The 13,735-nt window shown below is 36.1% G+C and overlaps 1 protein-coding gene across 23 annotated transcripts in view; it reads left to right on the forward strand.

Annotated features, from left to right (window-relative positions):
- The window catches only part of ADGRL2 (adhesion G protein-coupled receptor L2), a 684,472-nt gene that overhangs the window by 100,091 nt on the left and 570,646 nt on the right, over nt 1-13,735 (forward strand). For all 23 annotated transcript variants that reach the window (XM_017962855.3, XM_021925156.2, XM_031654066.1 and 20 more), the window contains one exon: nt 7,507-7,687. The gene's annotated coding sequence lies outside the window, so the exon portion shown is untranslated. Of the gene's footprint in view, nt 1-7,506; nt 7,688-13,735 lie in introns of those variants that run through there.

A 13,735-nucleotide genomic window follows, 5' to 3' on the forward strand; every position in this document is an offset into this window, starting at 1 on the left:
GCGTGAACTGAGTGACATCTTAGCTTCGTTTGATCCTTCACCTTGAAGGACAGACTACACGGGACCATAATAGCACCAATCTTGAGTGAAGAAGTGAAACCAATTTTGCTGAAACATCTGAAATACACTCTTCCTAAATAGTAACATCTGGTGGTACAGAACGTCCCAAGGAGTCTTTGTTCCCAGGAGATTTCTCAACCCAGTTTTTTGCCACCCAAGAGGCTTAGGTAATACAGCTAGGGTCAGAGAAATGCAGCCATCCGTCCAGCCTCTGGGTTGTTCTTTAAATAAAATTGCTTCCCGAACTTTCTTCACTCTCAAGTTTTGAATACAATGCAGTTTCAACCATTGCTATTGATATTTTTCTGTTAATTAAAAATAACAAATGACATTGTTGTCTGAGAGGAGTTATGCTCTCAGTAGTAGATGTCACCAGAGCCTGGAAGTCACAGACTTTGGGGAAAGCACAACTCTACCCCCAAATCAGCAACATCTGCAATATGAAAAGGGGACTCTGGAGGTTAAAACCAATTTGAGCTTGTCAGTCTCTAGGCAAATACTGCAGAATCCTCAGGAACAGCTTGTGACGAGGGAGTGTTGAATGGAAATAAGCTCAATCAGCCTTCTGGTTTGGATCATTGAGAATACTGGTGTTTTAAATTTTTTATTTATTTGTTATTGTTCTGTTTCATTTCATTTTGAGTTACATTTGGGTTGAGCTCCTTATTCCTCGTCTGGTGTCTCTGGAAGAAATGTGTATTTCTGTGAGATATATTTCCTCCCGTCTCCAGAAATCTTCACGGAAGAGAAGTTCATTGCTACCATCTGTACTTGGTTTAGAAGAGCTTTGATTAATAAGGACCACCCTATTGTTCATTTGTTTGACATGTGGAAATATTTGTAATCTGTTTCTGGCGAGAGAGATTTCAGCAAGGACCTGGTTTGACTTTCAAACCCACATTGCCAATGAAAACCAGCCTCCTGGATCCAGAGGTCAGTGGGGGAACAAGCAAAGGTGTTTTATTCTGCCTTCACCCCCTCCCTCAAACACCAACACCTGTTAGAAGTGAGGTTAAAAAGATCCTGTTGGAACTCCGAGACAAGAGACCCAATTCCATCCTGAAAGAGACTCTGATGTATGGTGTATAATGAAAGCTGGAGACTGCCCACTGTTACACATCATTATCATTCAGATCATGAAAGAAAATGAAATGGTTCAAGCAGATAACAGCTGTTTTTATTCTGCTTTTCAAAGATTCTCTTAAACAACGATTCTCTTAAACCTGATCTCATGGCTTTTATTTAAGGGTGAACACCCAATTGTAAACACAGGAGAGATGCATTCTCATGATGTCAGTAATAAAAGCATGTATAAAGCAGCATGTGTATTCTGGAAAGCTAACTAATCATTAAACCAAGAAACATAGTCTGGCACAAATCTGATTATGTGTCCAAGAGGACTTGATGGTATGCACATAAGAAAATGTAATGAAATAGCGGGAAGGAGAAAAGAAGGGAGAGGGAGGAGCCAGAGGGTTGAAGGGGAGCTGTTTCATGTTTGTGAGATGTTAGCAAAATTAGAAAAAGGTAAAGCTGCCAAGATCATCTGAGAAAGGGGTTAGCACAGCAAGCAGAAATGTAAGCAATTTTTTTGTTTGTTTCACTATCTGTTGTATTACAGGCTCACCTCATTGCATTTTTATCTATTAGTTATAGACAATGAGGTTGTTACACAAGACACACACAGGAAAAAGGACGAGGCCCTGTCTTTCTTTAATCAGGAGTTCAGATCTCATTTGGGACGACGTACATCTATTGTGTTTCTAATTGCTGTGATCATTATCATAAGCATTAGGTCTAGCTTGCTTGAGGAATTCAGGACCACACATTCCTCATCAGAATTCTGTTTAAATAAAATAGGATGCAAAGGAATTTTGATGGAGTCAACTTTATACAAGCTAATCTAATAGATATTTGTTGTAATTTTTCATTTTGTAAAATTACAGCAAAAACATAAGCAATCTCTCCTAGATGTACTGTAAGATGGAATGCTCATTTAAAAAAATTTTATTCTTATTTCTTCACATAGTAGGTAGCATCCTTTATTAAATGGGTTACTGTATTAATTAAATATAAACCATTCCTTACTGTACTTGCTAAAAACTTTTGTTGTCTGAGGAAAATATTTGTATATATATGCATATAAAGTTTACACCTAATGTTAGCGTACAAACCACATTAATTATAACATTAAACTAAAAGATGAGTTCAACAAGCAGTTTAAAATTGGGAATCTGCTGTTTGTGTGCTTAGACTTGTACTTAAAAAAAAATAGAAGGCATAAAAATGTCAGCTCCATAGATTTGCTGCTAAAAGACCCTTGTTCACTCGTGCATAAAATACAACTGCCCCCAAGGGTGTGCACGTTTACAAACGCAAAGTAATCTTTACCTGCCCAACGCACAAGCTATAATGGATTTCAGAACTGAACAATATAAACTAAACATGAGATAATTTTTGATATCTCTGCTAAAGAAAACCATAATGCATAGTTTGGGATCCTAAATTATAGCTGGATTTTCTGCTCTTAAGTGTTCATTTGCTTACGTGGGAGGGGCCAATGAAATAAAGTAGCAACAATTTGTACCAATGCATGACTTTTTATTTCTTTAGATCAAATAGGAAGTGATGTGTGGACTTAAACTGTTTTCAAATGGCCTTTCCAGTTCTGTTAGAAGCAATGTTCAAGCTAAACTGCCAACATTTTTCTTCAGTGTGAAAAATGCTGACTGTGGGGCTTGTGTTAAAATACAGCACACACACACCTAAGAATCTAATGTCCTAACTATTGTTGGATATGACTCTATTAGCTTTGCATGTTGTGAATTATCTGGACTACAAACCCCTGTTCTTTTTCTTTCCTTCTCAGTATCTGTGTAGTGATCATTTTCCTGCTCACTGGTGTATCCGCTACTAAAATACAAGTGAAAATAAAAGGAGAATATAAAGGAGACACTTCCTACCTCTGGGAGGAATACAAAAAGCACACATTTGTACCAGTTAGCAGCCCTAAATATCTGTTGAATAAATAGTTTTAAACAATTGACTGAAATACATATTTTGAATCTGCAAATATTTCCTGAAACACAGAAGCTGTGTAGGTTAGGCAGCTACGATATAGCTCTAAAATTCAGAGGATCCCTTCTATTTTTGGCACAGAAGATAGTCACATGGCTATGAAACATGAATTTGGATGCCAAATGAATAACAAGCTTGGAGGCTGAGCTCCAAGTGACTTCAAACATCTGTGAAGTGAAAATATCCCTGTACCAAGGCGTGCTACTGTGTTGAAAACAATTACTGTTACTGATCATTTTCTTGCTTAAAATAAAGTACAACTCTTCTCATGGGAGCAGGTGTAAGGGTGACTTTGTGAATCTCCATTAATCAAATCACAAATGGACACCCTCCCCTATTCTTGTAAATCCATGCAAACAAAATTACACTTTTTAACATCTCAAAAGAAGAAGTGTGCAATTTGTTAGCAAGAAAGGATAAATTTCACCTTCCCACTTCTCCAGGATTCATAGTAATCCAAAATCAAGAGAGCACAGACACTTTGAAAATCTGCCCCTTTAGCCCCTGCCTTTGGTATATTAATGACTACAAGATGTTGGACGCATATTTGAGCAGTAAGAAGAACCTGCTTCCCAAAGGGAAAAAGAAACTGGGAACAGACCCAGAGAAACAATAACTTAGTGGACAGGTCTAAGAAACTCTGAATATCAGCACGTTCCAAAGCTTAGTAACAAAGCTTAGAATGTCATGTGATCTTTACTTGCAAGTCAGCGCAAACCTTTTCTATCATTATGACATCTAAAGCATGACTTATTTTTCATAAACAGATATTTTTCTTACGTTGGAATTTATCCTACGATGCTACAATTAGCATTCTGCCATTCTTTTTTGTCATAGTCATACAATGGTTTACTATCTACCTTTAAAAAGTAAAGAGTTAAGAGAGAAGGGAAATTGGTATTAGGTCCTGCATTGAATTTAGGTTCCTCTTTAAAGGATGCAGTGAAACAAAAATGTCCTCCTTTCAAAATGCTTCTTTTGGATTTGAAGAGCATTCTCACCCAGGTGCCATTCTTTCCGTCTTTTACTTTTCTTCCAATTGTCTTACCTTTCCTCCACACATCCGTGATGCAGATTAGCACTGGCCTCCAAGCCTCAGGCATCAAAGGAATTAGGTCAGACCAGAAGAAATCAGGTTGCAGGCAAGAAAAAAATGTTAATAAAATAGAAGCTATGCCAGCCTGGAGCTTCTGTACTCCTTCAGGCAGACTAACAAGCCCTGGTCTTAGGTAATTGATACGTGGGAGAAAAGCAGAGATGTTTGAGAGACCAAAGATTTGTATAGTATTAGCAACGTGATGATATGTTGAATTTATTTGAAGCCAGTCTGTACATAGTGCTCTGATGGGCTTGGTGTTCAGCCTTAAAACAATTGCAATTAAAAATAATTCCAGGAAAAGAGAAAAGATCTAGTGCAATATCTGTTTGCTATAATTTATGAGTTTTTAAAAGTCACTTTGTATTTGTATTCCATCTGAGATTAGTGGTCTTTTAAAGCATATATTAAGTGTACACAGAAAATTAATTTTATGTTAGCATGTTTAATGCTTACTTACTCAAACAGCATATTATCTTCTTTTGAGTTATTTTAAGGACAAAAAATAGAAAGAGATTGTACTGGAAAATGTTCATTCTCCAGATGACCATTTTAGTTGCCATTATTACTGGCTCCAAAATGATTGGAGGAGCAATTCAAATTCAACCTATCACATTATCCAAGGGCATTCTATGAATAGCTGCAACCCAGAGCAAGTTCTGGCAAAGATGCAAAGGCAGCGTATTGAAGTCAGCAATAGCATTCAAGAGTATTTTCCAGAGTTGGCGAATGCAGATGAGAATATTTATATGTCATCTCTCAAACTATAGAAAGTATTTTGGGAAAGATATTTTTCACAAGTCTTAGATTAGCCATTATAGCAATTTAAAGGAGGGTTTTTTTGTTTGTTTGTTTTTGTTTGTTTGTTTTGGATGATGAAACAAACCTTTGGGTGATGCCAGTCACATTTACACATCATCCCATTTAATCCTTGCAGCAGCCCCATGAGGGAGATATTGGTGTCTGCATTTGTGATGAGAAACTGAGGCGCAGGCATTAAGCAACTTGCTAAAGACCTCAAATTTAGAAGGTAGCAAAGACAGAATTTGAACTCAGGAATCTGAGGGAATTTCTAGAGGTTTTTCTCACTACTGGAAACAGTTTTAAAGTTTTAAGAAAGGTGAAGCCTCTTTGGTTTCTGAATGTAGTAAGTCTCAAATTCTGATAGCTCTCACACATCTCTTCAAAAAGGATCATCAGTAAGATCATTTTAACCAAGGGAAAAATATTATCCTACCTAACATGTATTCAGAAATTACTTCTACCAAATATACTTAAATTTTTCATGCATAAATTCACGTAATACTCACTATAAGATATACAGTTACCATCCCCAGTTGAAGAAAGGGAAACTGAGGCAGACAAAAGTTGAGTAATTTCCCTTAGGTTATCAGGTAGACAGAGTAAGAGCCAGGATTCGTTAAATGATTTTGTGAATATAAATGAATACCAATAATTAAGGACACATTTTGCATATACCGTGCTTTTTGTCTAGAATTATCTTTCCTCTTCACCATCTTCTCCTACAGTTCAACTTTAATGTCAGCCTTCCCAGATCCACCTCTCTAACTTAGAAGCCTTTCTATCTTCATGGTGTAGTGCTAGCATATCATCTATCACATAGTGTAGTAATGATATCCTTAACTTTCTCTCCACTTGGATGCTAAGCTCGCGGGGGGGAAGAGACTCCATCTTCCATGTCATTCTATCACTAGTAATATTACTTGCTATGTAGCAGCCACCTAAAACAGGTTGGATTTACAAGTGGAAGAAAGAAAATAATTGAAAAATACTTGATTGCAATAGATGGATAATTGGGTGAAGGATAGCTAGATTTATTGATGGATGAATACACGGATGGATGGAAATATAAAAGAATAAATGACATACACATAGGAAACATATGAGTCCGTCCAATGTGTGTGCCAGTTTTAAATAGAGAGAGCTTCCTGGGTGCATTTCTAAAAAGAAGAACTTTAAAAAAAAAAAATTCAGTCGCTTTTCTGCCTTATCTTTAATTACTGTTCTTTTTTCTATTGTTTTCTTTTAATGGCCATTAATAATGACCCAGCAAGCTGGTGATAAATTTGTTCTTGGACGTTTTCCCTACTTTTTTGTTATGTATATATCAAAGTTTTTGGCTTGATTTCACTCCTCTTAAGTAAAGGAGACTTTTATTCCTCTAATTACCTTCGAGATCCTGCATCGAATGCACTGCATTCCTGACTCCCTGGATGTAGCCCTCCACTCCCCTCAGCCATTTGCCTAGCAGGCGCTACTTGAAGTTTTGGCCTCTAGTATCCCTACTAGATTGAGCAATGAAAGCAGCATAAAATCCTAAACCTACTGTCAAGTGTGAATCCTCTACTTCAGAACAGATATATCATCCTGGCCCTAAAAAGAAACAGACCACATAATATTTCCAATATTGTCATAAATTCATCCACTTTGAGTATTTGTTATATTTACTTACTAGGCAGAGCAGGGGAAAAAAAATGTTTTTGTCATCAATAACCAAAGTATTGTAAGAAAACGTTAATTTCACTTAAAAAAAAAGGGCATGGAAACTGTAGGCTACCATTATGGATGCCTTATAATATAGCTTATAAATACAATATTATATTAAGAATGTAATTGCTAGAGACATTGCTCCATGAAAGATGTCGGGTTGTTTACAAGAAAAAAAAAAAATGTCATGTCCTCCTCTGAGAGTTTTTTTGGATGATTACTTATCAGGGTTTAAAAATATACAGGCAAATAAAGATTGGTCTTTCTACTTGAGGTCAGTAGTTCACTGATTTTTGTCAAGAAAAGGAGTTTACTAGATTTCCTTTTGCAATATCAGACAGCTTGTCATTTTTTATGTGATAGACTATGTAATTATTTTTCACGGTGGTATATTATCCATCTCTATATATACACACATACATTTACACTTACATATTTACCCTATGGCACTGCATTCACTGTGCAAGTGTACCAAAACCTATTTAAGATGCAAACATTAAAGAGGAAGGGGAAAAGCAGTCCTATTGCCACTATGTGTAGATGTCTGAGAAAGTCTCCTAAAGACCAATTGATCAATATACAAAAATCGTCACAACTGCTAAAGGCTGCCAACATAATCTTTTAAAGCAAATGTAAAAGTAGATACTGAAAAATGTGGGTTACCAAAGTGTTCTTTACCTCTGGCTCCCCACTCTGTGCTGTCTCATATTCTTGCAAGTCTCATTGGGATGCTTGGTAAACACACTTCACCTTTCTTTCTTCAGTTTCAGGGTAGAAAGGCTCCCTTTAACTCCTGAAGACAGTAAATCACAGTCTGTGTGGTGGTTCTCAGAAGACACTTAAAGGACTGAACTGGATGCTCTACATAGCACCCTTGCCAAAAGGGTTCGGAAATGACTTCCAGCTTCCCACAGTAATAAAATGGCACTGTTTGGCATCTTCGAGGTAATAAAAGTGAATTTTTTCCATTCTAGTAAATGAGAAGAGAGGCCTGGTTGTTTTAAAAACTGATTTAAATTCGTGTGTTTTCTTCACATTATAGAGCGTGATATGAGCACATTTAGGTGAACTTCAGACCACCTCAGAACATTACTATCCGCCGCTCTCTGGGGCAGAACTGGATGTGCTGGCGGGTGGTAGAAGGGAGGTTGGAAGGATGGCCAGGTGCCCTGGACACTGCAGCCGTGATACGATAGGTGGCGCTCTCCCCTCTGAGTCTGTGTGAAAGATCTCCAAACGTGCTCTTTGGAGGATATTATTTTGCTTGAAGGAAATGTCTTGGACGTTCATCAGTGTTTCTGGCACTGTTTAACAGCTGCTGAGTCTCATAGCAGACTCTGGCTGTATTTTGGTGATGGGAAAAGCTTTAGAAAACAGATTTCCTGTCTTTAAGGAGGAGGCTTATGTTAGGCATTATTGTCATTTGTATACAAGACTTTTTATAATTCAATTTCGCTGTCCTCCCAGTTGCAAAGGAAAATCTTTTGTCATTCCTGTTTGACTCATAGGGTCTAGGAAGAAGTTTGATCATCTTCCATTTCTCATCTGGTTATTCATAAGACACCTGCATCTCTGTGATTTCTCCTAGACTACACAATGCTACCAACTGACAACAGACGTTGTATAAAAAAAGGCCACCTTTCAGAAAAGGAACCTGAACATTAAAAGCTTGTCAACCAAACACACAGGATATAGCTTTTATTCCTTATTTCAACTGCACCAGAAGTGGAAATTATAACTCTTTTAAGCAGAAAAGACAAGATTGATACTTTTTACATAGAATCCAACCCACATTTGTCTTTGTTTATATTTTGCAATTATAAGGCTATTAGAAACAAATTAGTAGTATCACCGAAGAATTTTTAATGACTTGCTGATTTCAACTATTGCCAAATACCCTCATCTACTCATCACATTCTTAATTAAGAGACACCAGTGTGTGTGTGTTTTTATAATCTCTTTGTTAAAATTACTCAGTAGTGGCCTCAGTAGTTACAGACTAGTCCATTAATTTATTAGAGAGATTCAAAAGATTATTATAAAAGAAGCAGGATGTAGACACACCCAGCTTAACAATAGTGGGGAAGAGAGGGGTCCCTAACAAAAGATATGATAAGAGGAAAGGGAAATATCACTGCAGTTCATAATGATGGTTGGTAAACAGTTGAGTACATGTTTTTAAGTCTGTAACAACTTGGTTCAACAAAGTAAGAATTAGTTGTAAATGCTAATGTCTTTGACTTACAAATCCTCCCTGTGAGTATGACCCAACTCAGAGCATTTGACTTCAATAGGTGACCATCTGCGATAAAAAGGAGAGTGGTTCCTTCTGTGCTAGTCCTGAAATACTAATAGAGGCAGCATTCCTGCACATAGTAGGAAATCAATAAATACCTGCTGAACGGATGAATACATGACTAAACATGTGAAGAACAGTATCTCCTTTTTCTAAAGTACCATTACAGAAGTAATGGTACTTTCGACAAATATGTAAGGGTAAAAACAGTTACATTCTTGATCTTTAAAGTGTAATATATTTCTCCCCCATATTTCTTCTTTTTTAAAATATAGAAACTGTACTTTATGTACCCTGAACAACCTTCCTGCAAAAAAAAAAAAAAAGAAAAGAAAAGAAAACACAAAGCACATTTATCTCTGCCTCTTACATTAACAGGCTTGCCTAAGAGTTTTTATGGTTATACTTCAACTTGTTCCCTGTATGCTACCTCCTCTGTAACTTGACTTTAAATTATCTGTTTATCTTCTCATATTGCAAATATTATTGAATACATGTAGTAGATTAAATAATCAGTGTCCTTTGAATATTCTTAGTTGTGATTTCCTAGTTTAACATTCACATTTTGCATCCAAATGGTATTTGTCTTCATATAATTGATAAAATTCCATTTATTCATTCATTTAACATATATATTGGTTGAATGCCTATCATGTGGAAGATAACCTACTAAATGTAGAAATTCACCAGAAAATAATCAACTTCTCTTTATTCCCCAAATTCAGAGTTCCCTAATACTACAGATTTACTTTAATTTGGTCAGTGGTGCCAAGTAGTCAGATAGGTGAAATATTTCCTTTAGGAGGGTGGTACTGAAAGCTGTCCATTCTTAAGAAGCATCTGTGATTATGTATGTAGTAAAACAGGTTCTGAAATTAATTATCTTAGAATTGGGCTCAGTAGACCTGGCATAGATCCCAAGAATTTGCAGCATTTCTAACAAGTTTCCCAGGTAACTCTCAGGCACATAGTTCTCAGAACGTGCTTAAGAATTACTGCCTTAAAATTTAAAGAAAATTTTCTTTTCATGCCATGCTATATTCTACATACAAAAAGCATCTTCCTTTATTATTTTTCTATAAAATACTATTTAAACTTTCCTGAATTACATTTTATAATTACAACAAAATCTGTTGTGACCCATGCAGATTACTATACAATTCTTTATCCCTTTAAATGGAGTAGAAATACATGAAGAATGCTAAATATGATTTTTTTTAAAAAACTCACACTTTAATCATAAGAAAAATACTTTGATTGCCATTACGTGACTCTAAATTGGTAAATCATTACAATGATAATTTATATTTTGGTTCATTAACTTTACAAAATATTACTCAAAAGTTCCTGCAAGGTGCTTTTTCTTTAATACTTTATAATTTTTCCTTCAAAATATTTTATTAGATCACAATGAGTTTTTCATATGATTTTAGAGAATAGTAATATAAGTGATGTTTTCCTTCTTGTATTAGTAATACTTTACTTCTACCTTTTTGGAATGGATTATTTTTCTGTACAAGTTCCTTTCAGTAATATGGCACCATGTCATAGGTGGTGAACACAGTGACATTATTTAAGGTCAGGGTACAGAGAAAATATATTACTAGGCTCTACTTGTTGTATTAGGGTCCACCTTTCTTTCACAGAAACATTGGCTTGTTATTTCATAATTTGAGTTCCAGACTCAGTTTTCTTGCTTCTAAGGTTGGTAGGTCATTTCTTTAACAAGATTTGATATATTTCTAATCTTTTCTAATTTGAATATTATCATAGTGTGATCTGCTGATTTTTAAAAAAATAGATCAGTAGTGCCCAAGCTGCATTAGGAGATTTCAGCTGATATTAAATTAACCCCAACCGCCACCTCCAGTCAAATGTGGCACCTTTGCATGACAATATCACACCCACTTTTATTATATTTCTTCTTTTTTAAAAAAAAAAAAAATGTATTTTAAGGGGCTCACTTGAAAATAACTCATAATAGTAGGCAATTGTGAAATGTTTAGTTTCATTGAGTGCTCTAACCACTTTCACCTGAATAATCCAGCTCTCCAAAGGCTGAAATCTATTCTAGCTACTTTGAATACATAGTGTCCAATGGTAACTACAAATATATTCTAGGGCTCATCAAAATGGAATGAACCAGAATATCTACACACTCAAAACAAACAAACAAAAAGGAATAGATATTCATTTTTAAAGTTTTAAAGGGCTAAAAAAATCGCAACACTATTTTAAAATATATACACTTCCACATAATAATATGCCCTTGAGCCGGGAAATCATTATAATAAAATTTTGTGGCAAAAACCCTCCACTGTTTTTGTGGTGGCATTTCTGCCATGTTTCAAATTAGAACTCCTATAAATCTTGAAATTGAACAAACAGGAAAATAGAAATCTCACCTGTCTGTATTCAGACCTAAACAATGAATTGAAATAAGATTCCAGGCCCGGTGTGGTGCCTCAAGCCTGTAATCCCAGCACTTTGGGAGGCTGAGGAGGGCAGATCACGAGGTCAGGAGATCAAAACCATCCTGGCTAACACGGTGAAACCCTGTCTCTCCCAAAAATACAGGAAAAAAAAAAAATTAGCCAGGTGTGGTGGTGGGTGCCTGTAGTCCCAGCTACTTGGGAGGCTGAGGCAGGAGAATGGCGTGAACCCAGGAGGCGGAGCTTGCAGTGAGCCGAGATTGGGCCACTGCACTCCGGCCTGGGTGACAGAGTGAAACTCCAAAAACAAAAACAGACAAGCAAACAAATAAATAAGATTCCAAATCAAACTTTCTAAGTTGCTGAGGTTGATACATTAGTATCTGATTTCAAATATGTAGCGATTTAACTAAACAAATTCATGTTAAAACAGAATCTATACTTTGATCATTCCTTTTTAAATGAAATCATGATAATTTTGACACGATTCTCTATACTGAGGTATCCATTTCCTCACTGGAGTTCTGATAGATGCTACAAATAAATAAAAGTTTAAAGGGTTTTTCCACAAATGATGAGGAGGCTAAGAATCCAGGAATGCGATGCACTAGACTGGTAGCGGACCAAGCAGCAGAACTAAAGCTCAAAAGTAGGTGAAGGAACTTTCTATCAATAACTGCAATAATGAAGTATAAAGTGGAGCATATTTATACTTCTGAACTGTTTCTTTATTCAGCATCCTTATACAGAAAATCTTCTTTATCTTTTTTATTATTATTAGTTATTTATTTAGAGACAGTCTAGCTCTGTCACCCAGTCTGGAGTGCAATGGCGTGATCTCAGCTCACTACAACCACCACCTCCTGGGTTCAAGCAATTTTCCTGCCTCAGCCTCCCTAGTAGGTGTGATTACAGGCGTCCACCACCACGCCTGGCCATTTTTTGTGCTTCCTTTTAGTGGAAACAGTGTTTTACCATGTTGCCCAGGCTGGTCTCGAACTCCTGACTTCAAGTAATCTCCCTGCCTTGGCTTCCCAAACTACTGGGATTACAGGCAGGAGCCATTGCACCTGGCCATTCTTTATCTTTTTAAATGTCGTAGTTGCCTAATTGTAAATATTATGCAAATATCTACTTATTTGCCAAATGACAAATCCAAAATACCAAGCATCATCAAACTTTGGAAAATGCATAAATATCTCTAGGACAGTATTTTCAAATGATGCATTGAGGTAAATACGCATGCTTTTGTACTACGGGCAGTGCTTCAAAAAATGGATCTTTAAATCAGAAAATTCCTTGGGGAAAACTCTGGCCCTGGCTTTGAGAACCACAAATGCTACAGTGCAGGATGGGAGACCCACATAGTGGTTTTAGTCCATCTAATCCCATCAGATTGAACACCTCTAAGTATGTTTCTCACAGTGGAAACATCTGATCTTACTGGCTTCTCTGTCTTTTAGGAATATATTATTAGAAAAGAAAAACATGTTTGGCCTACTGTAAGCAGTCAAGGGATTAGATATAATTATAACTAGGCAGCAGTTGTTGTCCAGCAGGCCTGTAATTGTACGTTGATAATCCTTTCTTTTCCTTGCAAATCCTAATTTACAGATGTTAGAAGTTTAATCAAAAAAAAAAAAAAAAGGAAAAGAAAACCAGAAAAAAAATAGAGGCAACCTAACCTGTAATCTGCTTTTCAATCCCTCACCAATCATGCCAAAGTGAAAATAGATTATTAAACCACGAAAGGATTTTGATAGGAAAAATTGCCTTTACAGCATTCTATTTGATAACATTAATATTCCAATTCTCATCAGCATATTGGATACCACCCTCCTTCCAAAAGACTTCAATCTTGTTTGATGTCTGTCTTTTACACTTTAGTTTTCTGAAGGGCTTGTTTTCGTTTTAAGTAGTTTATTCATCCATCTATCTAAATATCTATATCTATCTAAATATCTTCTGAAACTAGAGGGAAAAAGCCTTTACAAATACCTTACCAGAAAGCTCCCACACTATTGAAAGCAAATAGAAAATGTAAGAAAATAAGTTTATCTTTCAGGTTTGAAACCAGGAACACTTCTTCCCTTTGAATTGATTTCAGCTCAGCATGATTTTTCATATGTTTTCTGAGTTTTCTCAGGGTTCTTTTGATAATGAGTAAAGAGCATTGTTTTGTCCTTCAAAGTTGCAGAGTGATGTTAACACAAGGAGTTTTGTTTTGAAAATCTTTATCTGGCATAATTATACATTCCGCCCAGT

Source organism: Papio anubis, chromosome 1 (assembly GCF_008728515.1).
Source record: "Papio anubis isolate 15944 chromosome 1, Panubis1.0, whole genome shotgun sequence".
In the NCBI taxonomy this organism is placed as follows: domain Eukaryota; kingdom Metazoa; phylum Chordata; class Mammalia; order Primates; family Cercopithecidae; genus Papio; species Papio anubis.